This window comes from Syngnathus scovelli, chromosome 7 (assembly GCF_024217435.2).
Source record: "Syngnathus scovelli strain Florida chromosome 7, RoL_Ssco_1.2, whole genome shotgun sequence".
Classification (NCBI taxonomy): Eukaryota; Metazoa; Chordata; class Actinopteri; order Syngnathiformes; family Syngnathidae; genus Syngnathus; species Syngnathus scovelli.
Window position 1 is genome coordinate 13,690,035 of NC_090853.1, and position 19,953 is coordinate 13,709,987.

The following is a 19,953-nucleotide window of genomic DNA, read 5'->3' on the forward strand; positions in this document are numbered from 1 at the left end:
CAAACATGTCAGCAGGAGCGGTACCGCGAGTCAGAACCTTCGGTTATTGCAATTACTTTTGTGACGGCAAAAGTGCGAGATATGCAACAAAAACATTTCTGACAATGTTGAAAATTGAAGTTTATAGAGCTCTGGTGTCTCCAGATGTTACAGATGAAACATAAAATGTTTCTAATGCTCTTTGTGTTTCTTCTTTCAGATTTTTTTCAGATTATTTTTTCATATTTGCAACTCAAATGTGTCAGACACTGTCGCCAGACGTTCATTAGTTACAACACAGATCACGTATGGCATTCGGAAATTTTGCGTTATCAGGGACGATTGTGTCTATAAGATGCAAAACTTGGACACCTATGAAGGCTTGCGGCTGTACTACCCTGAGAATGCCCGATTGCATCTGACCTCTGAAACTAAGCAGGTTTGGGCTTGGTTAGTACTTGGATGGGAGACTGCCTGGGAATACCAGGTGCTGTAAGCTTTTTTTTTTTTTTGCACTTCAATCGTTAAAAGCAATTTTTTACCATAACCTGAGAACGCCTGATCGCGTCGATCTCAGAAGCTAAGCAGGGTAAGTCCTTGTTAGTACTTGGATGAGAGACTGCCTGGGAATACCAGGTGCTGTAAACTTTTTTTTTTTTTTTTGCACTTCAATCGTTAAAGCAATTTTTTACAACACCGATCACGTATGGTTATATACACACACACACACGCACGCACGCACGCACGCACGCACGCACGCACGCACGCACACACACACACACACACACACACACACACACACACTAACCATATATAAATACAACAACATTAACAATAAACCATATCAATACGGTGTCATGCTGACACTTGAGGAAGTAATCTGGGGAGAGGACGCTGGTGCTGATTGTTCGTCGCTTCTCCACCAGCCATTATTAAAGTTTAGTTTATAGCATCTAGTTTAGTGTGCAGGCTAAAGCGGTCGGGCCGCAGTTACCAGGACCGCAACGGGCCGTAAATTGAGCGGAGAGGCCCTGTCGGGCGGAGCTGGGGCGAGGAACGAGAGGACGGTGTTGGTTAGGCTGGCGCGGTCGGCCCACAGTTGCCTGGACCGCAACAAACCTCCACAATCAGCCGGCTGCCTACGACGCGCAACAAGGAGTGGACTTTTCTCCAGCACGGAACGGACTCCCACACGGAGCGGCCCCCGGGTGGCCAGGACACAACGAATTGGATTTCACTCCAACACAGAGTGGACTGCACTTGATGTGGCACAGAAAACGTGGAGTGGATTTCTCTCTACTTCGCCCCCTACCTAAACACAGCCCCACAGCCACAATCAAAGTGGATCTCCTCAACATCCAAGCACTCACCCATAAATCAGAATTTATTCACGACCTCATCCTGGACAAAGGCTTGGACATAATGTGCCTGACTGAGACCTGGCAACCACCGGATGTCTATCAATCCCTCAATGAAGCCTGTCCCTCTGGTTATAAATACATAACTAAACCTCGCAGCACTGGCCGTGGTGGTGGCCTGGCTGTGTACTCCACCGTCTTGATCTAAAGCTGCCCCCCCTCCCTCTACCTGATCCCTCCTCATTCGAATCCCTTGCATTCAAATGTAAACCTCCATATCCTATCACTGTTTTACTTATTTACCGCCCTCCTACCTCTCGAACCGAACCGAGTACGTTTCCCTGGAAGGGAAAAAAATCCGACACACACACTGTCACCTCCGGTGTCCCCCAGGGATCTGTACTCGGTCCTACCCTCTTCACTCTCTACATGCTACCCCTCGGCAATATAATCAGGAAGTTCGGCATCTCATATCATTGTTATGCGGACGACACCCAGCTATACCTCAAACTCGACCCCCCGCCCTCCACAACCCAGCCTCCTCCATCTCCCTCATCCATCCTCTCCCTGTGTCTGGAGGAGATAAAGGCGTGGATGAATCTCAGCTTCCTGCAAGTCAACAGTGACAAAACCCAAGCCATGTTAATTGGCACTCCCCATCAGATCCATACCTGCCCAATAACAAGCATCTCATTCGCCGGTCACACTATCCCCCTTCCCAGCCACTGTCACCAACCTGGGTGTGAAACTGGACCCTCAACTCAACTTAGAGTCACACATAAAACACATCTGCAAAACCTCCTTCTTCCACCTCAGGAATATTTCCAAACTCCGCCCCACACTTACCCTGACGGATGCTGAGAAACTTGTCCACGCCTTTATCTCCTCCAGGCTAGACTATTGTAACGCACTCCTCATCGGGATCCCTAGCAAGAGCCTCCAGAGGCTTCAGTACATCCAAAACAGCGCTGCTAGGATCCTGATGAGGGTGCGGAAAAGCGACCACATCACACCCATCCTCCGTTCTCTGCACTGGCTCCCCATCAAATTCCGAACTGATTATAAGATCACCCTCCTCACTCACCAGTGTATCCTCGGACATGCTCCCCCATACCTCAAAGAACTCCTTGCCCCAAAACCTGCCACCCGAAGCCCCCGCTCATCCAATTCACACCTTCTCCACGTCCCGAAAACCAAGTTGCACACCCTGGGCCTTCTGCCATGCAGCCCCCACACTGTGGAACTCCCTCCCTGACCACCTAAGAGCACCCCAATCCACTGACTCTTTCAAAACCGGACTTAAAGCTCACCTCTTTACTCTAGCATTTTCGTAATTCCTGTTCTCATATCCTGGTTGTCTTCCAGTTGTTTTATACTTGTCCTTGCTTTGTTTTCTTGTTTTTACTTGCCTTGTAGCACTTTGAGATTCCTCTGAATGTAAAGTGCATTATAAATATAATTTATTGTTATTATAGTACATATGATATATAGGTAAATACAATGCCAACAAAGTCACTTGTCGAGCCTGACAGGGATTTGACCATTTTTTGCCAGCAATTTCTGGCTCAAAGTGAAGGCAATTGGAAATTTCGGCAGGATGGGTGGGACCTTTGGATGACACCAAAATAGAATTTCACTCCTAAATGTAGTCATTTGTGAAGCAGCTCATTCCAAACAAACAAACAAACAAACAAACAAACAAACAAACAAACAAACAAACAAACAAACAAACAAACAAATAAACAAACAAACAAACAAACAAACAAACAAACAAACAAATATTGGTCATTTTATTGAAGAGGGAAAAAAGAACAATCAATGGAGTTTGATGAGACTGATTAGCAAAAAGAAGCACACGTTGACTCCAAAGAAGCAAAATGCACCTACAGTGGCAAATCTTAAGTGCATGTCGTGTTGGGGGGCACTTTTCCTCCCTCCCTCCCTCCACTTTTGGCTTGCTGTCTTCTAGGCGGCCAGCTGAAGCGGCAGATGCACCAGGGTGACCGTCACCAGCAGAGCAGGTGAGTAGGACAGGCCCCCGGCGCTGCCGTCTCGGAGCTTGCTGTTGCCGTCTTGGGGCTTGACGTTGCCGTCTTGGGGGTTGCTGCCGGGGACCGCTGAATGGGAGATGCATTTGGAAAAGGTCAGCCAGCAACTTTGGAACTTTATCTTACATGAGGCCATGTTTGTTTCTTCAGCAACATGAAACCTACCCGGAAACTTGAGCTGGATAGTCTTCTTGACGCTTTGCTAAGAAGGTAAAAAAGCACAGGAACAACACGGAAATACATTTGAAATGAAACAATGAAGCGAGAAAATAACTGCACAAAAAGCTTTCATGTGGAGACTGGCTTTCCTCCAACATCAAACTCACCAAAAACTTTACATTGAACACTTGGGTGACAGCTGGGGAGTTATACTTGGCTGTGTACGATTCTTTGTCGCTCACATCCAGGGACTTGATGGTCAGGCCTTCACCATGAGGTCCGCTTTTGGCATACTTGGGATCGTCACCGGTGAGAGAGGTGCTTCCTTTCATCCAGACGACAGGACCAGTAGCTGTGTCCGAGACTCTCAATTTGACGTTTCCGCTCCGGTCGCCCTAGCACGTCACGCTTGAGGTGTCCCCAAAGCAGTCCGCCACTGCCAGCACAAGAAAAGCAGATGTACAAGTTCTCAACATGGGATCAATATTAAGTCTTGATTTGGCAATTTGTAAATGGTTTTGTAATCATTTGGCTAACATGCTGTCATGTCTTATTTTGATTGTGAGTCTTAATTTAGCAATTTGGAAAACGTGTCGCTCTGATGAACTCACACCACTCTTAGAGTCTCAGAGAAATCACTTGTCAATAATATCCTGTTCTTGCCACTTACATTTTGTTAGTCACCTGAATGTTGTTAGCCACCTGAATGTTGTAGAGGCTGAGGTCAACCGGAGTCAAATTCCTTGTTTGGCATGCACAAACTTGGCCAATAAATCTGATTCTGATTCTTGTTTTTCAGAGTTACCGGATTGATTGTGAGTCCTAATTTAGCAATTTGAAAATGATCGTTTGGCTAACATGCTGGCATGTGCACCTTTTCTTGTTTGTCAGAGTTGCCTGATTGATTGTGAGTCCTTATTTAGCAATTTCAAAATGATCATTTTGCTGACATGCTGTCATGTGCACCTTTTCTTGTTTTTACGGCGTTGCCGGATTGATTGTGAGTCCTAATTTAGCAATTTGAAAATGATCATTTGGCTAACATGCTGTCTATCATGTGCACCGTTTTTTGTTTTTCAGAGTTGCCGGATTGATTCCTAATTTAGGCATTTGAAAATGATCATTTGGCTGACATGCTGTAATCAATTGGCTGTCATGTGCACCTTCTTGTTTTTCTGAGTTGGTCTTTTGTGGCATGCCTGCCTGCCCGCCTGCCTGCCAGCAGAATCCAAGCCTGCAAATGCGTGCGTGCGTTGTGTCAAGAAATGCTGCACAAAAAGCTGTGTGGTGAGCAGCTTTCTTGCAACATCAAACCTTGGACGGCGAACTTGCTTTCTGGAGTTTTGACCGTGTACAATCCCTCGTCTGTGTCCATTTAAAAAATGGGCATTTATGGCTCTGTCCGCCAAAAAGGTTCCCAACCCCTGCTGTAGGGAATTGCGTCACGTGTTGACTTTTTTCTTCAAGGAAATTCTGCTCCACCATCCGGTGTCTCAGAAGGGGGAAGCAGTGCACCGTTAACACTCTGTAAAGTGGAGTGTGCTGTTGACCTGGACTCGGGACATGAGTTGGTGGGGAGAATACTTCGAAGAACCCCTCAATTCCACCGACACCCCTTCCATTGTGTACGCAGGGCCTGGAGACTCTCAGGTGGACTCACGGATCTCTGGGGTCGAAGTCACCGAGGAAGTTAAAAAGCTTCTCGGAGGCAAGGCCCCAGGGAGAGATCTGCCGTTCTCAAAGGCTCTGGATGTTGTGGGGCTGTCTTGGCTCTTCAACATTGCGTGGACATCGGGGACATGCCTCTGGATTGGCAGACTGGGCTGATGGTCCCCCTTTTTAAGAAGGTGGACCGCAGGGTGTGTTCCAAGTACAAAGGAATCACAGTCCTCAGCCTCCCTGGTAAGGTCTATTCAGGGGTGCTTGACAGGAGGGTCTGTCGGGAGGTTGAATCTCGGATTCAGGAGGAGCAGTCGAGCTGCTGCTCCTCCACGTTGAAAGGGGTCAGATGAGGTGGCTTGGACATCTCATTAGGATGCCTCCTGGACGCCTCATCAGGGAGGTGTTTCAGGCATGTCCCACCGGCAGGTGACCCAGGGGATGACCCAGGACGCACTGGACAGACTTTGTCGACTGGCCTGGGAATGCCTTGTGATCCCCCGGAATGAACTGGACGAAGTCGCTGGGGAGAAGGAAGTCTAGGCGTTCTTACTAAAGCTGCTACCCCTGTGACCCGACCCCGGATAAATGGTAGAAGATAGATGGATGTTTTGCATGCGGCTCGTTGCCTGGTTTCATGCGGCTTTTTTACGTTCATTTGTGTTTGTGGGGTTTTTTTTTTGTGCGTGTTCGCTTCGCTTGAGTTCAATATGGTATTTTCGTCAAACACGCATGCACATGAGGTGAAATTCCACAAAGCAGGAGGGGCAAACCCATTCGAGTGAACAATTAGTGTCAATTTCAAAATGTCAGGGAAAAATGCACAGCTAAACAAAAGTACCGTAATTTCCGGTGTATAAGCCGCACCGGTGTATAAGCCGCACCAGCTAAAATTTGTTTTTTTCTTACATAAGCCGCACCGGACTATAAACCGCACGTGCACACGAGTTTTTTACAAAAAAAGACAGTACACAGAAAGCCTTTTTGAAGTTTGAATAACATGCTTTAACATGTCTTTCTAAACATTGCCTGTGACGCAGCAGTAGTACCGCAGCAACACGGAAGTGTGCACGTGAGTTATTAACAAAAAAATACTGGACACAGAAAGCTTTTTTAAAGTTTTAATAACATACCTTAACATTTCTTTCCAAACACTGCCTGTGACGCGGCAGTAATACCGCAGCTACACGGAAGTAACACAGCACTAATAGGGTTTGATTAAATAAAACATACCGGTAAAAGTCACTGAGACGCGGTGGTAACACAGCAGCAAGACGGTAGCACAACACTAACAGGGTTGGTTAAAGTAAAAATTAAAAAAAGAGTTTCATCGTCTTCATCTTCCTCCTGTGCACTGAAACCATCGAAGTCTTCCTCCTCAATTTCCGATTGGAATAGCGTTAGATATCCTTCGCCACACACTTTCTCAGTATCTCTTTCGTCGTCGTTTTTATCCATTTCTTCTAGCATTTTCCATGATGAGGGTCTGTTCATGCTAATCTTATTCATGCACGAAGCGCTAAATTACGTTAAACTAGCGAGCGACACGTATAGCTCCAGAGTAGACGGGACCACAAAATAAAGAAAAGGGTGCCGCAATACAATGTCATCAACATCGACTGCCTTTAGTTTAAAAGCGGCATCATATGCATTTCTTTCAAAGTCAAAGTCAAAGTCAGCTTTATTGTCAATTTCTCCACATGCCAAAGACACACAAAGAAACCGAAATTTCGTTCCCCCCTATCCCATGGTGACAAGACATGGCTCACAACAGACAAACAAGTAAACAAGTATAACAAAAGTGTGCTGAATAAATAATGAATAAATAACACAACAATAAATAAATAAATAAGAGGAGCAGAAAAAAAAGGAGCAAGTGCGCGTACAGCAGACATTCCCGAAAATAGCGCAACAGTGCCGCACGCTACGCAGAAGGGGGTAGCGAGTTCAGGGCCCTAACAGCCTGGAGAAAGAAGCTGTTGGCGAGTCTGGTGGTGCGGGAGCGCAGGCTCCTGTACCTCTTCCCAGAGGGCAGAAGGTCAAACAAAGAGTGAGCCGGGTGACTCACATCTCTGGCAATCGAGGTTGCCTTGCGGGCGAGATGGGAGGTGGGATGGGACGTCATCTGATGGCGCCGCGGATGGCTGCCACGGTGAGTCGCTCTCTGTTTCTTTGTCTTATTTTGTGTGTTTTCTGTGTCTTCTGCTGTCCATCCCGGATCACTTTTACTAGAGAAGCACTGTTAAACATCGGTCAGTCTTCTTCTGGTATTTTCTCTCCTGTTCTCTCTGATTCAGACTGTTTGTCGGAGATTTTAGCCGGAGCGGCGGTGCTATACAAGCTAGCGCGACGGCGGCGACGCGGAAAACGAGCGGGAGCCCTCGTAAATCTGAGGCAGAGAGGGTTCCGTTCTGCCCTACCGTCAATTCATCTGGCGAATGTCCGCTCCCTGGCGAACAAGATGGACGAACTGCTGCTCCTCACTTCAAGGAACACGGACTTCAGCAGATCCGCCGCGCTGTGTTTTGTTGAGACGTGGCTTAGCGAACGAACCCCCCACCACGCCATGGAGTTAGCTGGGTTTCGGCTAACGCGTGCAGATCGCAGCGCGGAGCTCTCCGGAAAATCAAAGGGAGGTGGTCTCTGTTTCTACATTAATGAACGTTGGTGTACCGATGTCATGGTGTTGAAAGAGTTTTGCAGCCCTCTCCTAGAAACACTTTTCATAAACTGCCGGCCGTTCTATTCACCACGGGAGTTCTCCTCGATCGTCATGGCGGCTGTTTACATCCCACCACACGCACGTGCGAGTGAAGCCACGCAGATGCTGGCTGACCAGGTGACAGACATGGAGAAACTTCTACCAAATTCACTAATCATTGTTCTGGGTGATCTTAACAGGGCGAACCTCGCACACGAACTCCCCAGATACAGACAGCACATAACGTGTCCCACCAGAGGGGCACAGACACTGGACCACTGCTACACCGTAATTAAGGATGCATACCACTCTGTGGCTCGTGCAGCTTTAGGACTCTCGGACCACTGTCTAGTTCATCTGATCCCTGCCTACAGACAGAAACTAAAAACTTCTAAGCCTGTGGTGAGGACTGTCAGGAAGTGGACAGTGGAGTCAAGGCAGGACCTCCAAGCCTGCTTTGACTGCACCGATTGGAGTGTTTTTGAAGCTGCAAATTCAGACTTGCATGAACTCACTGACACTGTCACATCATACATCAGTTTTTGTGAGGATCTGTGTGTGCAGACTAAGACCTTCTGCACGTACAACAACGACAAACCTTGGTTTACACCGAACCTTAGGAGGCTGCGCAAAGTCAAGGAGGAGGCCTACAGGAGCGGCGACCGGGACCTGTTCAAGCAGACCAGAAACACACTGAACCGAGAGGTCAGGAAAGCCAGGAGGTGTTACGGGGAGAGCCTGGAGAGACACCTCTCTGCCAAACCTGATCCCTCAACAGTGTGGAAAGGCCTGCAGAGCATCACGGGCTTCAAGAAATGAACCCCCCGTCCTGTGGAGAGCCCAAGGCTCGCTGACCAGCTAAACAGGTTCTACTGCAGGTTTGATTGGTCCTTTCCACACAAAGGGACCTCCTGCAGCACAATCCACACAATCCACATACTCACCTCCCCCCACAACTGCTCTGTCCACACCTCCATCACCGTGGTCACCGACTCTCTCTCTTGCAGAGGCCGCGCCCGCACTCCAGATTCGCGAGGAGGAAGTGCGCCAGATGTTCCCGAGACAAAAGATCAGGAAGGCACCGGGCCCAGACGGCGTGTCACCTTCCTGCTTGAAAGTCTGCGCTGAGCAGCTGGCGCCCACCTTTGCACGGATCTTCAACCGTTCCCTGGAGCTGTGTGAGGTGCCCTCGTGCTTCAAGAGCTCCACCATCGTTCCAGTGGCCAAGAAGCCCGCCATCACAGGTATGAATGACTATAGACCTGTTGCACTGACATCTGTGGTCATGAAATCTTTCGAGAGGTTAGTACTGAACCACCTGAAGGATGTCACGGGCCCCCTGCTGCACCCCCTCCAGTTTGCCTACCGGGCAAACAGGTCGGTGGATGATGCGGTCAACATGGGACTGCACTACATCCTGCAACACCTGGACACCCCAGGAAAGTACGCCAGGATCCTGTTTGTGGACTTCAGGTCGGCGTTCAACACCATCGCTCCTGACATCCTCCAACAGAAGCTCATCCAGCTTGCGGTGCCTGCCTCCACCTGTCAGTGGATCACCAGCTTCCTGACCAACAGGAGACAGCGTGTGAGGCTGGGGAGCATCACATCTGACACCCTGACCACCAACACTGGAGCCCCTCAGGGATGCGTCCTCTCCCCACTGCTCTTCTCCCTCTACACCAACGATTTCTCCGCAAGTGACTCTTCCGTGAAGCTCCTGAAGTATGCAGACGACACCACTCTCATCGGACTGATCCAGAACGGTGATGAGACTGCGTACAGACAGGAGGTGGAGCGGCTGGTCCACTGGTGCAGCCCAAACCACCTGGACCTGAACCCGCTCAAGACCGTGGAGATGACAGTGGACTTCAGGCGAGGCCCTTCACCACTTTCACCCCTCACTATCCGCAGTAATACTATTCTCTCATCAGACACCTTCAAGTTCCTGGGAACCACAATCTCTCGGGACCTGAAATGGACCGGCCACATAGACTCTGTCCGGAAAAAGGCCCAGCAGAGGCTGTACTTCCTGAGACAGCTCAAGAAGTTCAACCTGCCACGGGAGCTGCTGAAGACCTTCTACACTGCCATCATCCAGTCTGTCCTCTGCACCTCCATCACTGTCTGGTTTGGATCGGCCTTCAAACAAGACAAGCACAGACTGCAACGGACAATAAGGACTGCAGAAAAGATAATTGGAATCAACCTCCCATCTATCCAAGACTTGTACCTGTCCAGGACCAGGAAACGTGCAAGTAACATCTCAACAGACCCTTCGCACCCAGGTTGCAGCCTGTTTGAACTACTCCCCTCCGGACGCCGTTATAGAGCTCTGTACACTAAAACCAGCAGACACAGAGACAGCTTCTTCCCCCAGGCCGTCGCTCTGATGAACTCACACCACTCTTAGAGTCTCAGAGTCATTACTGTGCAATAACATCCCGCTTGCCACACCTTTTTTGTCTACACTGTTTGTACTATGTGTCCTCTCTGCATCCATTGCAGCCTGGTCATCCTAGAAGAGGGACCCTCCCATCTGTGGTCTCTTCTCAAGGTTTCTCATTTCCCCTAGCTGGAGTTTTGAGTTTTTTCCCTGCCCTCTTGGGAGTTTAAGATCAGGGGGTGTTTGAGAATATCTTTCGTTCTTCACATGTCCTGAGTGCTGTTGTTAGTCACCTAAATGTTGAACAGAGGCTGTGATTTACCGAAGTCAAATTCCTTGTTTGGCACGCTCAAACATGGCGAATAAAAAACTCTTGAATCTTGAATCTTGAAATGTCTTTCAGGGAGGGGAGCGAAGCACCAATAATCTTACCAGCCGTATTCACTATGCGCTGCAGAGCCTTCAAGTTCTGTTCAGTGCAGTTACCACCCCAGACAGCGATGCAACTGGTGAGGACGCTCTCAATGGTGCCACGGTAGAATGTAGACAGGACTGCCTGAGGAGCACATGCACGCCTGAGCTTCCGCAGGAAGTACAGGCGGCGCTGAGCTTTCTTTGCCAGTGACGAGGTGTTTGCGGACCAGGAGAGGTCCTCACTGATGTGCACCCCCAGGAACTTGGTGCAGCTCACCCTCTCCACCACAGCACCGTCGATGATCAGCGGCAGGTGTGTTGTGTGACCCTTCCGGAAGTCAACAATGATTTCCTTGGTCTTATTGACGTTCAGCAGGAGGTTGTTGTCCCTGCACCACGTGGTCAGAAGGTCAACTTCCGACCTGTACCGAGTCTCGTCGCCATTCGTGATGAGACCCACCAGAGTCGTGTCGTCAGCAAACTTCACTATGCGGTTGTCGCTGTAGGTCGCAGTGCAGTCATGCGTCAGCAGGGTGAAGAGCAATGGACTGAGCACGCAGCACTGGGGGGCCCCCGTGCTCAGCGTGATGCTGGCGGAGATTTTGTCGCCAACACGCACCACCTGAGGCCTCTGACAGAGGAAGTCCAGTATCCAGTTGCAGAGGGAGGTACTGAGGCCCAGCTCGTCGAGTTTGCGGATGAGTCGCTGCGGCACAATGGTGTTGAAGGCAGAGCTGAAGTCCACAAACAGCAACCTCACATATGAGTCCTTTCTCTCCAGATGGGTGAGGGCCGAGTGGAGGGCAGAGCAGATGGCATCCTAAGAGGACCGCTTGGCACGGTACGCAAACTGGAAAGGGTCAATGGTGGGGGGGAGAACGGACTTGATGTGCTCCATGACCAGCCGCTCAAAGCACTTCATGATGATGGACGTCAGTGCCACAGGGCGGTAGTCATTGAAGCAGGACGGTGCAGGTTTCTTCGGCACAGGAACGATGGTGGCAGCCTTGAAACACGAGGGGACGATGGCCTGTTGCAGGGAAACGTTAAAGATGTCCGTGAAGACACCCGACAGCTCCCCAGCGCAGTCCTTCAGCGCTCGACCCGGGATGTTGTCAGGGCCCGCCGCCTTACGGGTGTCAATAGCGGCAAGCGCCCTCCTCACACCGTCGGCAGAGAGGCGCAGGGGCTGCTCGTGTGGGGGGGGAGTGGACTTCAGCGAGCAAGTGCTGTTCTGGGCGTCGAAGTGAGCAAAGAAGCGGTTCAGATCGTTCAGCAGACGGACGTCGCCCTCACAGCTCCTCGGCGCGGGCTTGTAGTCCGTGATGGTCTGAATGCCCCGCCAAAGGCTACGTGCGTCCTTGCTGTCCTTGAAGTGGGTGGAGACCTTGCACGAGAACGCCTTCTTCGCTTCTTTGATGCCTCGGGACAGGTCGGCCCTCGCTGTCCTCAAGCCAGCCTCATCCCCCGCTCTGAAAGCCTTGTCCCTGGCCCTCAACAGTCTGAGGACAGCCCCCGTCAGCCACGGCTTCCAGTTCGAGCGAGTGACGACGGATTTCGAGCAAGTCACATCATCGATGCACTTCGTGATGTAAGAGGTAACAGAGTCAGTATACTCCTCTATGTCCGTCCAATCGTTGTAGGTGGCTGCCTGCTTAAACAAGTCCCAGTCAGTGGTGTCGAAGCAGTCACGAAGTGCATCGGAGGCACCCTCAGGCCACACTCGAACCTGCCTCCGAACCGGCCAGGATGCATTTACCAATTGTCTGTATGCGGGCAAAAGCAAAACGGTGGGATGGTCAGAAAGCCCCAGATGGGGGAGGGGGGTGGCTTTGAAAGCTCCCTTTTGCGCCGAGTAGACTAGGTCCAGGAAGCTGTCTCCACGTGTCGGAAAGGGAACATGCTGGTGAAGCCTCGGGAAAGCAGACTTCAGGTTGGCATGATTGAAGTCTCCAGCGAAGATGGTGAAACCGTCAGGGTGCGCTGTTTGCTGTTCACTGACAGCCTGGTACAGTTCACCAAGCGCCGCGATCCTGTCTCCTTCGATGTTGGAAGGCGGGATGTATACCGCGACGAGCAGAATCGCGGTAAATTCCCTCGGCAGATAAAAAGGACGGCACTTAATGATCACAAACTCCACAAGCGGCGAGCAGTGCTTACATACCACCACAGAGTCCCGGCACCATTCTTCTCGGATGTAGACGCATATTCCACCTCCACGCAACTTTCCCCCTCGTACAATGGCACGGTCCGCCCGATAGCACGCTAGCCGCTCCAGATGCACTGCAGAGTCCGGAATGTTGTCACTCAACCAGGTCTCGGTGAACACGAGCACACAGCAGTTCCGCACCGTCCGGTTCGTAGACCTCAGCAGGCGAACGTAATCCATTTTGTTGTCCAGCGATCGAACATTCGCCAGAAGAATGGAGGGCACCGCCGGTCGCACTGGGTTGGCCGCCAGCCTGGCCCGGACGCCTCCGCGCTTGCCCCTCTTCTGCCTCCTCGCACATCGTTTACGACGGCTCCCAACCGGGGGAGGAATAGCGGGTGAGGTCGGCGACCTTTCAGGACGTAGCAGTCCGAGCGCCTTTAATGTCGACGCTTCAAAGTCCAGAACGCCGCAAAACCCACTTCTGCCGATGTCAAGCAGAACCTGCCTGCTGTACTTGTAGCACGGACGAGACGAACACACAAGACTGTCGGACGAACACTCATTAGACGAACAAATCACCGTACTGACGGGACAGAGAGTGGCCGCTGCGTGTGCACGCGCCGCCATCTTGAATAATTTCAAATGAAAAAAATGTTTTGTTCCCCATAATGACGGTTTGTGTATAAAAGCTTCCTTTCAGTAATGTCCGTCTTGATCGCGTTCTGCGTGATGCGTGAAATGTTGTAAATACAAACTAGCACGTCTTCTTCGGCGCATTATCTCTTCTTCGCCTGTCTCGCTCTTGCTTTCTGCTAGAGCGCTCCCTGGAGGCCGGAGGCCGTAAAAATCCATAAGTACGCCGCGCCGGCATTTAAGCCTCAGGGTTCAAAGTAACCTTCTGAATAAAATGCATTAAAAGTTCACATTCATTACAACTTGTTTTTGGTGAGCAAAATGTCAGAAGAATTGAATTTAAATGCTGATTGATTGGGTTTTAATACAATGCAGATGGTCCAAACAGCCCCATTGCTTTGTGTAATCTCTGAGTCACATGGCAGAGTAAGAGAAAGGGTTTAGAGCACAGGTGTCAAACTCAAGGCCCGGGGGCCAGATACGGCCCGCCACATCTTTCTATGTGGCCCGCGAAGACAAATTGTGCATCAAGTTCGTGTGTCATTACTAGAATTGCAAATTGTCTTCACTTTTAATAATATCTTTTTTTAAAATATTTGACCAGTTTTTACTCGTCTGATTTGAAAACAAGTTATTTGTCAGTTTGTTTTGTAGCTTTTACTGTACAATAATAGTGTTAAGAGTAAAAGTGATCAAGTCATCACAAAAATCACGAAAAAAATATTATATAAGCCGCACCTGACTATAAGCCGCAGGGTTTAAAATTTTGGAAAAAAGTCGCGGTTTATAGTCCGGAAATTACGGTATAAAGATGAACACAGGTTTTTAACAGTGGGAGAGTTTATATTTTTTTGTTGAACATTGTCACGACTCGTCCCTGATCATGTCCATATTGTCATAGTTTTGTCTGTGTGCTCGCCCCTCCCCTCCTGTTTGCCCATGATCAGTGTGATCATTCTCACCTGCCTCTCATTACTTGTCTCGTATTTAAGTCCTGTCTGTGTGTCACTCCCGGTCGGATCATTGTTGTTGTGTTCATGTCATGATGTCTTTTTGGTTCCTCAAAGTCAAAAGTCAAAGTCAAAGTCTCCTTTATTGTCAATAGCTCCGCATGTCAAGACACACAAAGCGATCGAAATTACGTTTCTCACTATCCCAGGGTAACAAGACAGAGTTCACAACGCACATACAAGTAAACAACACAGGAAAAATAAAACAAGAAGATGAACAATAAGAGTGATAGCACGCTAGCCGCTCCCGATCCACAGCAGAGTCCGGAAAGATGACAGTCAACCAGGCCACTGTGAACACGAGCACACAGCAGGCACGCACTGTCCGGTTCGTGGATCTTATCAGGCGAACGCAACCCATCTTGTCGTCCCGCGAACGAACGTACGCCAGTAGAATGGAAGGCACGGCTGGGCGAGGTGGGGTGGCCGCAAGCCTGGCCCGATGTCTCCGCGCTGGCCCCTCTCCCGCTGCCTCGCAGACCCGCTGCCGACGCATCCCAACAATGCTCCAGGACGGAGCAGTCCGAGCTCACGACGCAGTCCAACCGGGGGAGGAAGAGCAGGCCAGTCCGGCGTCGCTCCATGACGAAGCAGTCCGAGCGCCCTTAATCTCTCCGCACCAAAGTCCAGAACGCCATAAAACCCACTTCCGCCGATGTTGAGCAGAACATGCCCGCCGCACTAGTAGCACGACGTATCACACGAGACGAACATACACAAAACTGCCGGACAAACACTCAGTAAACACTCACAAAACACCGAACGGGACAGAGAGTGGCCGCTGCGTGTGCACGCGCCGCCATCTTGGGTTCCTGTTCCTGTCATTGGTAATGTCACCCTGTCTTTTTGTTTCACGTCTTTTTGGTCGGTCTCGTTGTTAGGTTTTGTTAAGTCATGTCAGTTGCCGAGTCTGTTAGTTTGCATTCTTCAATAAACCCTGGTCCAAGCTGCACTTGGTCGTCCTGCTCCATTTCCATCCGATCCCTGACAGAATGATCCGACCACTACAACGACCAGCGCTTGGACCCCCCTCCTACATCAGATCCTGCTGCGATGCTCAATCCACGACCGCCAATCCGTGCATGTTCCAGCGCCATGGGCTTCGCAGCAGCGTTGGGACTCTGCTGCCGCAACGCCGGACCCGTGGCCACCATCGGACTTTGTTCCGGCGACGCCGGACCCGCGGCCGCCATCGGAGTGCTTCTGGCGTCATCAGACTCATGGCCGCCATCGGGCTCCACCCCAGCGTCGCAGGACCTGCGGACGTCAGCAGACATCCAAGCCAGCTGCGCCGGACCCGCGATCGTCCCTGGCTCCACTCCCACTGCTGCGGTGCGTGATGGCTCTTGCCACTGCACACAGCCCCGCCTTCCGAATGCCACCGATTGCGGTACGAACTTCCAGAGTTGCCGCCGATTGCGGTAGACTTCCAGAGTTGCCGCAGATTGTGGTTCATGTTAGAGTTGCCGCCGATTGCGTTTATGTTAGAGTTGCCGCCGATTGCGGTGCATGTTAGGGTTGCCGCCCGAGTGCGGTTCATGTTAAGGTTGCCACCCGAATGCGGTTCATGTTAGGGTTGCCGCCCGAGTGTGGTTCATGTTCGGGTTGCCGCCCGAGTGCGGTTCATGTTGGGGTTGCCGCCCGAGTGCGGTTCAGGTTCCCCAAGGACCCGCCCGAGTGCGGTTCAGGTTCCCCAAGTACCCGCCCGAGTGCGGTTCAGGTTCCCCAAGTACCCGCCCGAATGTGGTTAAGGTTCCCCAAGTACCCGCCCGAATGCGGTTCAGGTTCCCCAAGTACCCGCCCGAGTGCGGTTCAGGTTCCCCAAGTACCCGCCTGAGTGGGGTTCAGGTTCCCCAAGTACCCGCCCGAGTGCGGTTCAGGTTCCCCAAGTACCCGCCCGAGTGCGGTTCAGGTTCCCCAAGTGGCCTACCGAGTGCGCTTCGGTTCCTCGAGTGGCCGCCCGTGTGCGGTTCGGTTCCCCAAGTACCCGCCCGAGTGCGGTTCAGGTTCCCCAAGTACCTGCCCGAGTGCGGTTCCGGTTCCCCAAGTACCCGCCCGAGTGCGGTTCAGGTTCCCCAAGTACCCGCCTGAGTGCGGTTCAGGTTCCCCAAGTGGCCTACCGAGTGCGCTTCGGTTCCTCAAGTGGCCGCCCGAGTGCGGTTCGGTTCCCCAAGTGGCCGCCCGAGTGCGGTTCGGGTCCCCAGTGTGTGCCGCCCGAGTGCGGTTGTTTCCCCAGTCGCCGCCGAGCATGGTTCAAACTTTGTAACAGACAAGTGGGGGTCATCTGGACTGGTGCACTTCCCCCCCGCCCCCCCGCGTGCTCCGTGGGGGTTTGATTTTTGGGACGTCGGGAGCCGTCCCTTGTGGGGGGGATTCTGTCACGACTCGTCCCCGATCATGTCCATATTGTCATAGTTTTATCTGTGTGCTCGCCCCTCCCCTCCTGTGTGCCCATGATCAGTGTGATCATTCTCACCTGCCTCTCATTACCTGTCTCGTATTTAAGTCCTGTCTGTGTGTCACTCCCGGTCGGATCATTGTTGTTGTGTTCATGTCATGATGTCTTTTTGGTTCCTGTCATTGGTAATGTCACCCTGTCTTTTTGTTTCACGTCTTTTTGGTCAGTCTCGTTGTTAGGCTTTAAGTCATGTCAGTTGCCGAGTCTGTTAGTTTGCGTTCTTCAATAAACCCTGGTCCAAGCTGCACTTCGTCGTCCTGCTCCATTTCCAGCCGATCCTGACAGAACATAATGGCAAGACATTCTGCCTGATATGTCAGGCCTCATTAGCGCATTTCAACACTTCAAATCTTCAGCACCACTTCAGCTCACTCCATGCTAACATTGATAAGGACTTTCCAAAAGGGACTGAATTGTTGGACACTTTGAAAAGTCAGGCAGAAAAACAGGTAGTTTTTCAAAAAAATTATGAAGCACTCCGAGACTGTTACACTTGGATCCTATCAACTGGCATGGAACATTGCACAGGCTAAAAAGCCATACAATGAAGGGGAGTTCGTTAAAAAATGCCTCAGTGATGTTGTTGAAATCTTGTCTCCTGAAAACGGGAAACTAAAACGAATGGTATCACACATCCAACTGTCCCGCCACACTGTTGAACACAGAATATCGGACATTAACAGGAATGCCAGACGTCGCACTGAGTTACATGCGTAGTAAGTGAAAAAACGCTATTGTAAATTATTATGTTTTTGTTTGTGGACTTTGTTGAACTGAGCGTTTGTGTGTGAGACAGTGCACACAATGTTCATTGTTGAAAATGATTGGCCTGTGGTCTTAGTACTGTAGGAGTCAATTTCTGTCATTATAATGTTGGTGTGTGACACGATAATGTCACACAATAAATTTGGCTGAGCAAAGGTGTGTGTGTGTAAAAGGAAGGGATGGGGTGATATTCATGTGTGCCCACGCCCGGACTGACCATAGGGAAAACCGGGAGTATTCCCGAAGCGCCGGCCGAGGATTGGCCTGCGTCTGTTTTTTTGTTTTGTTTTTTAAGTCTGCCGGTGGGGCGGCGCGCCTATCAGAGAGAGGCCAGGCCACTTAGGCCACTCAGGCCAGGAGCATATGAGGAGGGAAAGACGATTGGTTTATATCAATTAAAATCTGCCCCCACAGTCCGTATCAACCACCCAAAGTGCGTGTGGAGGAAGGGGTGTGTTACTTATGTCAGGTTCCGGTGTTGTGATCGATTTGGTTCCCCGTGAGATTTTGTGCCCCATGCACACGCCTTGTTTGGAAAGCGAAAAACCGATGCCGTACGGCGTCGTACGGCGTCAGCACTATGTTGTTTTCAATAATAACATGAAGAACTCACGTTTGCGTCAGCCAATTTAAATTTTTAGAAAGGATTATTCTCATTTGATGTCTTTAAGTTCATCCGCGTTTTGCCGTTGAAGCGGGGTGCATTCAAAGACCAGTCGTACAGACGGAACACTCAATCACTTCACCAAAAAGCAACGTTATAATTACGTGAGCTCTTTGCATAAACCTCGATGCAAAAACACTCCTCTTTTTGGGTATTACACGCTACAAGGAGTATATATTACAAAGGAGACTTTATACTTAATTGTGATCATCATTCATCCATCCATTTTATTACTCAGGTATTTTCAAAGCAAATTAATATTGTTGCATTCATTAATTTGCTTTAAAATGAATAAATGAAATGAATAAAAAGAAAAAGCTACGCACGTTTTGTGGTCAAATCTTTCATAACGAGAATGATTTGAGTGAATTGATTTGAATGAATAATTGAGAAAACATTTCAGTTCTGAAGGCTCCTGTTGTCCCAAGCAAAGTGACAGGTGGTGGGGAGGGGTGATAAAAAATGTAACAGGAACTCTATAAAAAATGTCAACCCGTGAGAATTTGTGCCCCCCCTCCCATTTTGAGAACGGTGAGTGCTGCACTCCAACTGTCTTCCTGGGGGTCTGTTCAGGCAATGTGGCAAATTTGAACAGATTCCATTGATCCTAGGCCAAATTACAGGGCGGGAACACATCCTCACGGCGGCCCCGTAAGGATATGTTCCCCCCCTGATTTTGAGTACGGTGAGACAGTCTGGACTCAGACTGTTTTTTTTTCTGTCTTCCTGGGGGTCTGTTCAGGTAGTGTGGCAAATTTGAACAGGTTCCCTCATTCCTAGGCCTAATTACAGGGGGAGAACAGATCCTCACGGTGGCCCCGTGACCAGGACTAAAAATATCCAGGGTGAGTGTTGTTGTGACTATTATGCTTATATTGGAGTGCATATCTGTTTTAAATCATCCCAGGTCGAGCGCTGAAGGACTGCGCTGGGGAGCTGACGGGTGTCTTCACGGACATCTTTAACATTTCCCTGCAGCAGGCCATCGTCCCTTCGTGTTTCAAGGCTGCCACCATCGTACCTGTGCCAAAGAAACCTGCTCCGTCCTGCTTCAATGACTATCGCCCCGTGGCATTGACGCCCATCATCATGAAGTGCTTTGAGCGGCTTGTCATGGAGCACATCAGATCCATTCTCCCCCCCACCATAGACCCCTTCCAGTTTGCGTACCGAGCCAAGCGGTCCTCTGAGGATGCCATCTGCTCTGCCCTACACTCGACCCTCACCCACCTGGAGAGAAGGGACTCGTATGTGAGATTGCTGTTTGTGGACTTCAGTTCTGCCTTCAACACCATTGTGCCACAACGACTCATCTGCAAACTCGACAGGCTGGGCCTCAGTACCTACCTCTGCAACTGGCTACTGGACTTCTTCTGTCAGAGGCCTCAGGTGGTACGTGTTGGCAACAAAATCTCCGCCAGCATCATACTGAGCACGGGGGCCCCCCAAGGCTGCGTGCTCAGTCCGCTGCTCTTCACCCGGCTGACGCATGACTGCACTGCAACCTACAGCGACAACCGCATTGTGAAATTTGCTGACGACACAACTCTGGTGGGTCTCATCACCA

At 50.4% G+C, this 19,953-nt stretch overlaps 1 pseudogene; it reads left to right on the top strand.

Annotated features, from left to right (window-relative positions):
• The first annotated feature begins 359 nt into the window (after window positions 1–359).
• Window positions 360–478, top strand: LOC125972978 (5S ribosomal RNA; annotated as a pseudogene).
• The last annotated feature ends 19,475 nt before the right edge of the window (window positions 479–19,953 follow it).